This window comes from Hypanus sabinus, unplaced genomic scaffold, assembly GCF_030144855.1.
Source record: "Hypanus sabinus isolate sHypSab1 unplaced genomic scaffold, sHypSab1.hap1 scaffold_1084, whole genome shotgun sequence".
Classification (NCBI taxonomy): Eukaryota; Metazoa; Chordata; class Chondrichthyes; order Myliobatiformes; family Dasyatidae; genus Hypanus; species Hypanus sabinus.
The window spans coordinates 127,501-141,632 of NW_026779141.1; positions in this window are offsets into that span (position 1 = coordinate 127,501).

The following is a 14,132-nucleotide window of genomic DNA, read 5'->3' on the forward strand; positions in this document are numbered from 1 at the left end:
TCACAATCTCTCTCTGTCTCTCCCCCACTCACTCACTCACACACACACAGACTCACACTCTCTCTCTCTGTCTCTCCCCCGCTCACTCAGACACACACTCCCTCTGTCTCTCCCCCGCTCACTCACATACACAGACACACACTCTCTCTCTGTCTCTCCCCCCACTCACTCACACACACAGACACACACTCTCTCTCTGTCTCTCCCCCACTCACTCACACACACACAGACACACACTCTCTCTCTGTCTCTCCCCCCACTCACTCACACACACACAGACACACTCTCTCTCTGTCTCTCCCCCACTCACTCACTCACACACACACAGACACACACTCTCTCTCTGTCTCTCCCCCACTCACTCACATACACACGGACACACACTCCCACTCTGTCTCTCCCCCCACTCACTCACACACACACTGACACACACACTCTCTCTCTGTCTCTCCCCCCCACTCACTCACACACACACAGACTCACAATCTCTCTCTGTCTCTCCCCCCACTCACTCACACACACACAGACTCACAATCTCTCTCTGTCTCTCCCCCACTCACTCACACACACAGACACACAATCTCTCTCAGTCTCTACCCCCACTCACTCACTCACACACAGACACACACTCTCTCTCTGTCTCTCCCTCACTCACTCTCACACACACAGACACACTCTCTCTCTCTGTCTCTCCCTCACTCACTCACTCACACACACACAGACACACACACTCTCTCTGTCTCTCCCCCCACTCACTCACACACACAGAAACACACTCTCTCTCTGTCTCTCCCCCACTCACTCACACACACACAGACACACACTCTCTCTCTGTCTCTCCCCCCACTCACTCTCACACACACAGAAACACACTCTCTCTCTGTCTCTCCCCCCACTCACTCACATACACACAGAAACACACTCTCTCTCTGTCTCTCCCCCCACTCACTCACACACACACAGACACACACTCTCTCTCTGTCTCTCCCCCACTCACTCACACACACACACACACACACTCTCTCTCTGTCTCTCCCCCACTCACTCACACACACACAGACACACACTCTCTCTCTGTCTCTCCCCCACTCACTCACACATACAGACACACACTCTCTCTCTGTCTCTCCCCCCACTCACTCACACACACAGACACACACTCTCTCTCTGTCTCTCCCCCCACTCACTCACACACACACAGACACACACCCTCTCTCTGTCTCTCCCCCGCTCACTCACACACACAGACACACACTCTCTCTCTGTCTCTCCCCCCACTCACTCACACACACACAGACACACACTCTCTCTCTGTCTCTCCCCCGCTCACTCACACACACAGACCCACACTCTCTCTCTGTCTCTCCCCCGCTCACTCACACACACAGACACACACTCTCTCTCTGTCTCTCCCCCGCTCACTCACACACACAGACACACACTCTCTCTCTGTCTCTCCCCCGCTCACTCACACACACAGACACACACTCTCTCTCTGTCTCTCCCCCACTCACTCACACACACACAGACACACACTCTCTCTCTGTCTCTCCCCCCACTCACTCACACACACACAGAAACACACTCTCTCTCTGTCTCTCCCCCACTCACTCACACACACACAGACACACACTCTCTCTCTGTCTCTCCCCCACTCACTCACACACACACAGACTCACAATCTCTCTCAGTCTCTCCCCCCACTCACTCACACACACACAGACACACACTCTCTCTCTGTCTCTCCCCCACTCACTCACACACACACAGACACACACTCTCTCTCTGTCTCTCCCCCCACTCACTCACACACACACAGACACACACTCTCTCTCTGTCTCTCCCCCACTCACTCACACACACAGACACACACTCTCTCTCTCTGTCTCTCCCCCCACTCACTCACACACACACTGACACACACACTCTCTCTCTGTCTCTCCCCCCACTCACTCACACACACACAGACTCACAATCTCTCTCTGTCTCTCCCCCACTCACTCACACACAGACAGACACACACTCTCTCTCTGTCTCTCCCCCACTCACTCACACACACACTGACACACACTCTCTCTCTGTCTCTCCCCCACTCACTCACTCACACACACACAGACTCACAATCTCTCTCTGTCTCTCCCCCACTCACTCACACACACACAGACACACACTCTCTCTCTGTCTCTCCCCCCACTCACTCACACACACACAGACACACTCTCTCTCTCTGTCTCTCCCCCACTCACTCACTCACACACACACAGACACACACTCTCTCTCTGTCTCTCCCCCACTCACTCACATACACACGGACACACACTCCCACTCTGTCTCTCCCCCCACTCACTCACACACACACTGACACACACACTCTCTCTCTGTCTCTCCCCCCACTCACTCACACACACACAGACACACACTCTCTCTCTGTCTCTCCCCCACTCACTCACTCACACACACACAGACTCACAATCTCTCTCTGTCTCTCCCCCACTCACTCACACACACACACACAGACTCACACTCTCTCTGTCTCTCCCCCCACTCACTCACACACACACACACACAGACTCACACTCTCTCTCTGTCTCTCCCCTCACTCACTCACACACACACAGACACACACTCTCTCTGTCTCTCCCCCACTCACTCACTCACACACACACAGACTCACACTCTCTCTGTCTCTCCCCCACTCACTCACTCACACACACACACTCTCTCTCTGTCTCTCCCCCCACTCACACACACACACACACACACACTCTCTCTCTGTCTCTCCCCCACTCACTCACACACACACAGACACACTCTCTCTCTCTGTCTCTCCCCCACTCACTCACACACACACAGAAACACACTCTCTCTCTGTCTCTCCCCCACTCACTCACACACACACAGACACACACTCTCTCTCTGTCTCTCCCCCACTCACTCACACACAGACAGACACACACTCTCTCTCTGTCTCTCCCCCACTCACTCACTCACACACACACAGACTCTCTCTCTGTCTCTCCCCCACTCACTCACACACACACTGACACACACTCTCTCTCTGTCTCTCCCCCCACTCACTCACACACACACAGACACACACTCTCTCTCTGTCTCTCCCCCACTCACTCACACACACACAGACACACACTCTCTCTCTGTCTCTCCCCCACTCACTCACTCACACACACACAGACACACACTCTCTCTCTGTCTCTCCCCCACTCACTCACATACACACGGACACACACTCCCACTCTGTCTCTCCCCCCACTCACTCACACACACACTGACACACACACTCTCTCTCTGTCTCTCCCCCACTCACTCACACACAGACAGACACACACTCTCTGTCTGTCTCTCCCCCCACTCACTCACACACACACTGACACACACACTCTCTCTCTGTCTCTCCCCCACTCACTCACACACAGACAGACACACACTCTCTCTCTGTCTCTCCCCCACTCACTCACACACAGACAGACACACACTCTCTCTCTGTCTCTCCCGCCACTCACTCACACACACACTGACACACACACTCTCTCTCTGTCTCTCCCCCACTCACTCACACACAGACAGACACACACTCTCTCTCTGTCTCTCCCCCACTCACTCACACACAGACAGACACACACTCTCTCTCTGTCTCTCCCCCACTCACTCACACACACACAGACACACACTCTCTCTCTCTGTCTCTCCCCCCACTCACTCACACACACACAGACACACACTCTCTCTCTGTCTCTCCCCCACTCACTCACACACAGACAGACACACACTCTCTCTCTGTCTCTCCCCCACTCACTCACACACACACTGACACACACTCTCTCTCTGTCTCTCCCCCACTCACTCACTCACACACACACAGACTCACACTCTCTCTCTCTGTCTCTCCCCCGCTCACTCAGACACACACTCCCTCTGTCTCTCCCCCGCTCACTCACATACACAGACACACACTCTCTCTCTGTCTCTCCCCCCACTCACTCACACACACAGACACACACTCTCTCTCTGTCTCTCCCCCACTCACTCACACACACACAGACACACACTCTCTCTCTGTCTCTCCCCCCACTCACTCACACACACACAGACACACTCTCTCTCTGTCTCTCCCCCACTCACTCACTCACACACACACAGACACACACTCTCTCTCTGTCTCTCCCCCACTCACTCACATACACACGGACACACACTCCTACTCTGTCTCTCCCCCCACTCACTCACACACACACTGACACACACACTCTCTCTCTGTCTCTCCCCCCACTCACTCACACACACACAGACTCACAATCTCTCTCTGTCTCTCCCCCCACTCACTCACACACACACAGACTCACAATCTCTCTCTGTCTCTCCCCCACTCACTCACACACACAGACACACACTCTCTCTCTGTCTCTCCCCCACTCACTCACACACACACAGACTCACAATCTCTCTCAGTCTCTACCCCCACTCACTCACTCACACACAGACACACACTCTCTCTCTGTCTCTCCCTCACTCACTCTCACACACACAGACACACTCTCTCTCTCTGTATCTCCCTCACTCACTCACTCACACACACACAGACACACACTCTCTCTCTGTCTCTCCCCCCACTCACTCACACACACAGAAACACACTCTCTCTCTGTCTCTCCCCCCACTCACTCACACACACAGAAACACACTCTCTCTCTGTCTCTCCCCCACTCACTCACACACACACACACACACTCTCTCTCTGTCTCTCCCCCACTCACTCACACACACACAGACACACACTCTCTCTCTGTCTCTCCCCCACTCACTCACACATACAGACACACACTCTCTCTCTGTCTCTCCCCCCACTCACTCACACACACAGACACACACTCTCTCTCTGTCTCTCCCCCCCACTCACTCACACACACACAGACACACACCCCTCTCTCTGTCTCTCCCCCGCTCACTCACACACACAGACACACACTCTCTCTCTGTCTCTCCCCCGCTCACTCACACACACAGACACACACTCTCTCTCTGTCTCTCCCCCGCTCACTCACACACACAGACACACACTCTCTCTCTGTCTCTCCCCCGCTCACTCACACACACAGACACACACTCTCTCTCTGTCTCTCCCCCACTCACTCACACACACACAGACACACACTCTCTCTCTGTCTCTCCCCCCACTCACTCACACACACACAGACACACACTCTCTCTCTGTCTCTCCCCCCACTCACTCACACACACACAGACTCACAATCTCTCTCTGTCTCTCCCCCACTCACTCACACACACAGACACACACTCTCTCTCTGTCTCTCCCCCACTCACTCACACGCACACAGACTCACAATCTCTCTCAGTCTCTGCCCCACTCACTCTCACACACACAGACACACAATCTCTCTCTGTCTCTCCCCCACTCACTCACACACACAGACACACTCTCTCTCTGTCTCTCCCCCACTCACTCACACATACACAGACTCACAATCTCTCTCTGTCTCTCCCCCCTCTCACTCACACACACAGACACACTCTCTCTCTGTCTCTCCCCCACTCACTCACACATACACAGACACACACTCTCTCTCTGTCTCTCCCCCCACTCACTCACACACACACACAGACACACACACTCTCTCTGTCTCTCCCCCACTCACTCACACACACACAGACACACACACTCTCTCTGTCTCTCCCCCACTCACTCACACACACACACAGACACACACACTCTCTCTGTCTCTCCCCCACTCACTCACACACACACAGACACACACACTCTCTCTGTCTCTCCCCCACTCACTCACACACAAACAGACACACACATTCTCTCTGTCTCTCCTCCACTCTCTCACTCACACACACAGACACACACTCTCTCTCTGTCTCTCCCCCGCTCACTCACACACACAGACACACACTCTCTCTCTGTCTCTCCCCCGCTCACTCACACACACAGACACACACTCTCTCTCTGTCTCTCCCCCGCTCACTCACACACACAGACACACACTCTCTCTCTGTCTCTCCCCCACTCACTCACACACACACACAGACACACACTCTCTCTCTGTCTCTCCCCCCACTCACTCACACACACAGACACACTCTCTCTCTGTCTCTCCCCCACTCACTCACACACACACAGACTCACACTCTCTCTGTCTCTCCCCCACTCACTCACACACACACAGACACACACTCTCTCTCTGTCTCTCCCCCACTCACTCACTCACACACACACAGACTCACAATCTCTCTCTGTCTCTCCCCCCACTCACTCACACACACACAGACACACACTCTCTCTCTGTCTCTCCCCCCACTCACTCACACACACACAGACACACTCTCTCTCTCTGTCTCTCCCCCACTCACTCACTCACACACACACAGACACACACTCTCTCTCTGTCTCTCCCCCACTCACTCACATACACACGGACACACACTCCCACTCTGTCTCTCCCCCCACTCACTCACACACACAGACACACACTCTCTCTCTGTCTCTCCCCCCTCACTCACACACACACAGACTCACAATCTCTCTCTGTCTCTCCCCCACTCACTCACACACACAGACACACACTCTCTCTCTGTCTCTCCCCCACTCACTCACACACACACAGACTCACAATCTCTCTCAGTCTCTACCCCCACTCACTCACTCACACACAGACACACACTCTCTCTCTGTCTCTCCCCTCACTCACTCACTCTCACACACACAGACACACTCTCTCTCTCTGTCTCTCCCTCACTCACTCACTCACACACACACAGACACACACACTCTCTCTGTCTCTCCCCCCCCACTCACTCACACACACAGAAACACACTCTCTCTCTGTCTCTCCCCCCACTCACTCACACACACACAGGACACACACACTCTCTCTGTCTCTCCCCCCACTCACTCTCACACACACAGAAACACACTCTCTCTCTGTCTCTCCCCCCACTCACTCTCACACACACAGAAACACACTCTCTCTCTGTCTCTCCCCCCCACTCACTCACACACACACAGACACACACTCTCTCTCTCTGTCTCTCCCCCACTCACTCACACACACACAGAAACACACTCTCTCTCTGTCTCTCCCCCCACTCACTCACACACACACAGACACACACTCTCTCTCTGTCTCTCCCCCACTCACTCACACACACACACACACACTCTCTCTCTGTCTCTCCCCCATTCACTCACACACACACAGACACACTCTCTCTCTCTGTCTCTCCCCCACTCACTCACACATGCAGACACACACTCTCTCTCTGTCTCTCCCCCCCACTCACTCACACACACAGACACTCACTCTCTCTCTGTCTCTCCCCCCACTCACTCACACACACACAGACACACACTCTCTCTCTGTCTCTCCCCCGCTCACTCACACACACAGACACACACTCTCTCTCTGTCTCTCCCCCACTCACTCACACACACACAGACACACACTCTCTCTCTGTCTCTCCCCCCACTCACTCACACACACACAGACACACACTCTCTCTCTGTCTCTCCCCCCACTCACTCACACACACACACAGACTCACAATCTCTCTCTGTCTCTCCCCCCACTCACTCACACACACAGACACACACTCTCTCTCTGTCTCTCCCCCCACTCACTCACACACACAGACACACTCTCTCTCTGTCTCTCCCCCCACTCACTCACACACACACAGACTCACAATCTCTCTCTGTCTCTCCCCCACTCACTCACACACACAGACACACACTCTCTCTCTGTCTCTCCCCCCACTCACTCACACACACAGACACACTCTCTCTCTGTCTCTCCCCCACTCACTCACACACACACAGACACACACTCTCTCTCTGTCTCTCCCCCCCCACTCACTCACACACACAGACACACTCTCTCTCTGTCTCTCCCCCACTCACTCACACACAAACAGACACACACTCTCTCTCTGTCTCTCCCCCCACTCACTCACACACACAGACACACACTCTCTCTCTGTCTCTCCCCCACTCACGCACACACACAGACACACACTCTCTCTCTGTCTCTCCCCCACTCACTCACACACACACAGACACACACTCTCTCTCTGTCTCTCCCCCACTCACTCACATACACACGGACTCACACTCTCTCTCTGTCTCTCCCCCACTCACTCACACACACAGACACACACTCTCTCTCTCTGTCTCTCCCCCCCTCACTCACACACACACTCCCACTCTGTCTCTCCCCCCACTCACTCACACACACACTGACACACACACTCTCTCTCTGTCTCTCCCCCCACTCACTCACACACACACAGACTCACAATCTCTCTCTGTCTCTCCCCCACTCACTCGCATACACACAGACACACACTCTCTCTCTGTCTCTCCCCCCACTCACTCTCACACACACAGAAACACACTCTCTCTCTGTCTCTCCCCCCACTCACTCACACACACACAGAAACACACTCTCTCTCTGTCTCTCCCCCCACTCACTCACACACACACAGACACACACTCTCTCTCTGTCTCTCCCCCCCACTCACTCACACACACACAGACACACACTCTCTCTCTGTCTCTCCCCCCACTCACTCACACACACACAGAAACACACTCTCTCTCTGTCTCTCCCCCCACTCACTCACACACACACAGACACACACTCTCTCTGTCTCTCCCCCCCACTCACTCACACACACACAGACACACACTCTCTCTGTCTCTCCCCCCACTCACTCACACACACACAGACACACACTCTCTCTCTGTCTCTCCCCCACTCACTCACACACACACAGACACACACTCTCTCTCTGTCTCTCCCCCCTCTCACTCACACACACAGACACACACTCTCTCTCTGTCTCTCCCCAACTCACTCACATACACACAGACTCACAATCTCTCTCTGTCTCTCCCCCACTCACTCACACACACACACACAGACACACTCTCTCTCTGTCCTCTCCCCCCACTCACTCACACACACACAGACTCACACTCTCTCTGTCTCTCCCCTACTCACTCACACACACACAGACACACACTCTCTCTCTGTCTCTCCCCCACTCACTCACACACAGACAGACACACACTCTCTCTCTGTCTCTCCCCCACTCACTCACACACACTCTGACACACACTCTCTCTCTGTCTCTCCCCCACTCACTCACTCACACACACACAGACTCACAATCTCTCTCTGTCTCTCCCCCACTCACTCACACACACACAGACACACACTCTCTCTCTGTCTCTCCCCCCACTCACTCACACACACACAGACACACTCTCTCTCTCTGTCTCTCCCCCACTCACTCACTCACACACACACAGACACACACTCTCTCTCTGTCTCTCCCCCACTCACTCACATACACACGGACACACACTCCCACTCTGTCTCTCCCCCCACTCACTCACACACACACTGACACACACACTCTCTCTCTGTCTCTCCCCCCCACTCACTCACACACACACAGACTCACAATCTCTCTCTGTCTCTCCCCCCACTCACTCACACACACACAGACTCACAATCTCTCTCTGTCTCTCCCCCACTCACTCACACACACAGACACACACTCTCTCTCTGTCTCTCCCCCACTCACCCACACACACACAGACTCACAATCTCTCTCAGTCTCTACCCCCCACACACTCACACACACACAGAAACACACTCTCTCTCTGTCTCTCCCCCACTCACTCACACACACACTGACACACTCTCTCTCTGTCTCTCCCCCACTCACTCACACACACACAGAAACACACTCTCTCTCTGTCTCTCCCCCACTCACTCACTCACACACAGACACACACTCTCTCTCTGTCTCTCCCTCACTCACTCACTCTCACACACACAGACACAATCTCTCTCTCTGTCTCTCCCTCACTCACTCACTCACACACACACAGACACACACACTCTCTCTGTCTCTCCCCCCACTCACTCACACACACAGAAACACACTCTCTCTCTGTCTCTCCCCCCACTCACTCTCACACACACAGAAACACACTCTCTCTCTGTCTCTCCCCCCACTCACTCTCACACACACAGAAACACACTCTCTCTCTGTCTCTCCCCCCACTCACTCACACACACACAGACACACACTCTCTCTCTCTGTCTCTCCCCCACTCACTCACATACACACAGACTCACAATCTCTCTCTGTCTCTCCCCCACTCACTCACATACACACAGACACACACTCTCTCTCTGTCTCTCCCCCCACTCACTCTCACACACACAGAAACACACTCTCTCTCTGTCTCTCCCCCCACTCACTCACACACACACAGAAACACACTCTCTCTCTGTCTTTCCCCCCACTCACTCACACACACACAGAAACACACTCTCTCTCTGTCTCTCCCCCCACTCACTCACACACACACAGACACACACTCTCTCTCTGTCTCTCCCCCACTCACTCACACACACACACACACTCTCTCTCTGTCTCTCCCCCACTCACTCACACACACACAGACACACACTCTCTCTCTGTCTCTCCCCCACTCACTCACACACACAGACACAATCTCTCTCTCTGTCTCTCCCTCACTCACTCACTCACACACACACAGACACACACACTCTCTCTGTCTCTCCCCCCACTCACTCACACACACAGAAACACACTCTCTCTCTGTCTCTCCCCCCACTCACTCTCACACACACAGAAACACACTCTCTCTCTGTCTCTCCCCCCACTCACTCTCACACACACAGAAACACACTCTCTCTCTGTCTCTCCCCCCACTCACTCACACACACACAGACACACACTCTCTCTCTCTGTCTCTCCCCCACTCACTCACATACACACAGACTCACAATCTCTCTCTGTCTCTCCCCCACTCACTCACATACACACAGACACACACTCTCTCTCTGTCTCTCCCCCCACTCACTCTCACACACACAGAAACACACTCTCTCTCTGTCTCTCCCCCCACTCACTCACACACACACAGAAACACACTCTCTCTCTGTCTCTCCCCCCACTCACTCACACACACACAGAAACACACTCTCTCTCTGTCTCTCCCCCCACTCACTCACACACACACAGACACACACTCTCTCTCTGTCTCTCCCCCACTCACTCACACACACACACACACTCTCTCTCTGTCTCTCCCCCACTCACTCACACACACACAGACACACACTCTCTCTCTGTCTCTCCCCCACTCACTCACACATACACAGACCCACACTCTCTCTCTGTCTCTCCCCCACTCACTCACACACACAGACACACACTCTCTCTCTGTCTCTCCCCCGCTCACTCACACACACAGACACACACTCTCTCTCTGTCTCTCCCCCCGCTCACTCACACACACAGACACACACTCTCTCTCTGTCTCTCCCCCACTCACTCACACACAGACACACACTCTCTCTCTGTCTCTCCCCCACTCACTCACACACACACAGACACACACTCTCTCTCTCTGTCTCTCCCTCACTCACTCACACACACACAGACACACACTCTCTCTCTGTCTCTCCCTCACTCACTCACTCTCACACACACAGACACACTCTCTCTCTCTGTCTCTCCCTCACTCACTCACTCACACACACACAGACACACACACTCTCTCTGTCTCTCCCCCCACTCACTCACACACACAGAAACACACTCTCTCTCTGTCTCTCCCCCACTCACTCACACACACACAGACACACACTCTCTCTCTGTCTCTCCCCCCACTCACTCACACACACACAGACACACACTCTCTCTCTCTGTCTCTCCCCCACTCACTCACATACACACAGACTCACAATCTCTCTCTGTCTCTCCCCCACTCACTCACACACACAGACACACACACTCTCTCTGTCTCTCCCCCCACTCACTCTCACACACACAGAAACACACTCTCTCTCTGTCTCTCCCCCCACTCACTCTCACACACACAGAAACACACTCTCTCTCTGTCTCTCCCCCCACTCACTCACACACACACAGACACACACTCTCTCTCTGTCTCTCCCCCCACTCACTCACACACACACAGACACACACTCTCTCTCTCTGTCTCTCCCCCACTCACTCACATACACACAGACTCACAATCTCTCTCTGTCTCTCCCCCACTCACTCACATACACACAGACACACACTCTCTCTCTGTCTCTCCCCCCACTCACTCTCACACACACAGAAACACACTCTCTCTCTGTCTCTCCCCCCACTCACTCACACACACACAGAAACACACTCTCTCTCTGTCTCTCCCCCCACTCACTCACACACACACAGAAACACACTCTCTCTCTGTCTCTCCCCCCACTCACTCACACACACACAGACACACACTCTCTCTCTGTCTCTCCCCCACTCACTCACACACACACAGACACACACTCTCTCTCTGTCTCTCCCCCCACTCACTCACATACACACAGACACACACTCTCTCTCTGTCTCTCCCCCCACTCAGTCACATACACACAGACACACACTCTCTCTCTGTCTCTCCCCCACTCACTCACACACACACAGAAACACACTCTCTCTCTGTCTCTCCCCCCACTCACTCTCACACACACAGAAACACACTCTCTCTCTGTCTCTCCCCCCACTCACTCACATACACACAGACACACACTCTCTCTCTGTCTCTCCCCCCACTCACTCACATACACACAGACACACACTCTCTATCTGTCTCTCCCCCACTCACTCACACACACACAGACACACTCTCTCTCTCTGTCTCTCCCCCACTCACTCACACACACACACACACTCTCTCTCTGTCTCTCCCCCCACTCACTCACACACACAGACACACACTCTCTCTCTGTCTCTCCCCCCACTCACTCACACACACACACACACACAGACACACACTCACTCTCTCTGTCTCTCCCCCACTCACTCACACACACAGACACACACTCTCTCTCTGTCTCTCCCCCCACTCACTCACACACACACACACACACAGACACACACTCACTCTCTCTGTCTCTCCCCCACTCACTCACACACACAGACACACACTCTCTCTCTGTCTCTCCCCCACTCACTCACACACACAGACACACACTCTCTCTGTCTCTCCCCCGCTCAGTCACACACAAACAGACACACACTCTCTCTCTGTCTCTCCCCCACTCACTCACACACACACAGACGCACACTCTCTCTCTGTCTCTCCCCCCACTCACTCTCACACACACAGACTCACACTCTCTCTCTGTCTCTCCCCCACTCACTCACACACACACAGAAACACACTCTCTCTCTCTGTCTATCCGCCACTCACTCACATACACACAGAAACACACTCTCTCTCTGTCTCTCCCCCCACTCACTCACATACACACAGAAACACACTCTCTCTCTGTCTCTCCCCCACTCACTCACACACACACAGAAACACACTCTCTCTCTCTGTCTATCCGCCACTCACTCACATACACACAGAAACACACTCTCTCTCTGTCTCTCCCCCCACTCACTCACATACACACTGACACACACTCTCTCTCTGTCTCTCCCCCCACTCACTCTCACACACACACAGACACACACACTCTCTCTGTCTCTCCCCCACTCACTCACACATACACAGACCCACACTCTCTCTCTGTCTCTCCCCCACTCACTCACACACACACAGACACACTCTCTCTCTGTCTCTCCCCCACTCACTCACACACACACAGACACACACTCTCTCTCTGTCTCTCCCCCACTCACTCACACACACAGACACACATTCTCTCTCTGTCTCTCCCCCACTCACTCTCACACACACAGACACATACTCTCTCTCTGTCTCTCCCCCACTCACTCACACACACACAGACACACACTCTCTCTCTGTCTCTCCCCCCACTCACTCACACACACACAGACTCACAATCTCTCTCTGTCTCTCCCCCCACTCACTCACATACACACACACAGACACACACTCTCTCTCTGTCTCTCCCCCCACTCACTCACATACACACAGACACACACTCTCTCTCTGTCTCTCCCCCACTCACTCACAGAGACACAGACACACACTCTCTCTCTGTCTCTCCCCCACTCACTCACACAGACACAGACACACACTCTCTCTC